This window comes from Herpailurus yagouaroundi, unplaced genomic scaffold (assembly GCF_014898765.1).
Source record: "Herpailurus yagouaroundi ecotype Mexico unplaced genomic scaffold, PumYag 161, whole genome shotgun sequence".
Taxonomy (NCBI): domain Eukaryota; kingdom Metazoa; phylum Chordata; class Mammalia; order Carnivora; family Felidae; genus Herpailurus; species Herpailurus yagouaroundi.
Window position 1 is genome coordinate 24785235 of NW_024412402.1, and position 2243 is coordinate 24787477.

A 2243-nucleotide genomic window follows, 5' to 3' on the forward strand; every position below is an offset into this window, starting at 1 on the left:
AGTTGTGGTAGCAAATACATGAAATAACTGAGCACTTGTGCAGGAACCTGTACAATTGGATCCCATTGTAAATAATCTACACCACAAAGATCAGAGAATTCAGTGGTCAGACTGGTCAACAAGGCCTCATGGTGAGAAAGGAAAATTGTTGAGCCCTGAATGTGTGTAGGTGAAAGAAGAAGCAACATATGCACTAGCAGGGGAAGCAGCAAGAGCCGGTGCTGACTGGGAATAGTGCTGTGTACACTGCAGAGAGTGAACCCACACATAGTTGAGAAGATGGACCACACACTGGGAAAAGTAGCAGGCACAATGCTGCAGACATCTGGGGCAACCCAGTACGAGAGCTCCAGGCCAGTGATAGAGATGGCATTTATTGAGAAGCAGCAAGGACTGATCCTAAGTAGAGTAATACCATATGACAATAAACTTATTTTCAGGAAGATTAAATGGGTAGTGGGTAGACAGATTAACAGGAAAAAGAATTGTCAAGAGACAATTATAATCATCCAGGTATGAACAAATGAGAGATGAAACTGACATGGTAGAAATAGAAGTAAAAATAAGGTAATGGATACAAAACAAGCATTAGAAAACAACAGGTCCTGAAGACTTGAAGTGATGGAGCGAGAGGAGAAAGTCAAGAAAAATATGACTTTGGACAGTAAGGCAAATAAGGAGAGTTGCTAATGGAGTGAGGTATCAGAGAGAATATGACTGATGGACAGGACAGCTGGGAATTCAGACATTGATTCGCCTAGAGTATGTTGAACACTTCACCTGCCACAAAGGATTGTACTCGGCATCAAGAGAAAACATATACATATGAAAACAACCAGAACACAAACTACATATGGAATGGATGAACAAATGGAAGACGTGGTAGTGTCAACTCTATGCATAAATACTAGAATTGCATTCGTAAAGGGAGCAGAGTCAGGCTCAGTAACTTTTCATGCATTTAAGAGTAAAAGAATAAATTGAACAAATTTTGAGCAATGTTCTGTTCTCCTCTCCTTGTTTCTCTTAATGTTTCCCTCCCCCACCCCACTTCCTCATTTCCCTCCACCCCACCTCAACCCTGCTTCTATTCCTTTCTCTGCCTCACTCATGAATTTTCATGCTCACACCACCAGGAAATCTGACAGCAGGCCTCAATGACCTTTGATGGGCTCTATTTCTTTCTATTCCTACCACACCCAATGTTCACAGAATTTTTTTTTATCTGGTTGAGTAGCAATTCTGAGTTGGGTGCTGCATACAGATGTTTCTCCTTTTTGAGCCTTAGGAGGACTGAAAAAAGGAGGAGGGCCAGAGGGTAGATGCACATAGTGAATATCACTAAATCAGGCACAGGTTAGTGAGCTTTTCTCATATCTGCCTCAGGAATCCTGACAAGTCAAATCCACACTGAGACCTGGGCAGGTTGGAGGCCCTGGGGAAGAAGCAGCCAGCATCTGGAGAGGTACCCAAGGGAAGTGGGTAAGTTTCAGCAAGCAGTCAGACCGAAAAATCCAAGACAAAGAACAGGGGGATTGGAAGATGAGTGACTGCCAGTGATTGAGAAATCAGAGCTGGCCATACTGGAAGCCCAGAGAAGGTGGGTGTTAAGGTTAAGGTTACTGGAAGTTTGTCCAATAAGAGAAAAGCCTCAATACCAGACTGGGGGCCAGAACAGTGCTCCAGTGAAGAATGGCAAAAGGAAGTAGAACCACCCTTCTAAGAAGGGCCAAAGGGAGTGATAAACAATTATTTCCACGTTATATTGAACCCCTCTCTTATGACAATTCCAGACTCTATACTATATCAACTAACCCTGAATATCAACAATAACAATATCACCATGAAGTGGTGATCCTCACCTTGCAAAAGAAAAAAAACAAAACAAAAACAAAAAACAAGACTCAGCAAGGCTATCATTTTGCCTGAATCACACATAGCAAGGCAAAAATTGAGACTCCAACCCAGGTCTATCTAATCTCAAGAATAGGAGTTTTAAAGAAAGAGACAAAGCAGGAGAGAAACTATAGGAACTTGCTCCTAGAGATGGAAGTAATGCACAAAGCCCAGATGAGAATTCAGAGTGGCTCCAGACCAAACCCAGTGCCTCTGATTAGCAAGGTCTGCTTGAGAGAAGGGCTCAACTTGGGTTCTGGGGATTCACCTGGGACTGCACCAGATGCCAGACTGACCAGGGTGGGGGTGAAGAAGAAACCCAGTGGCTGGAAACCCAGCTGGGCTTG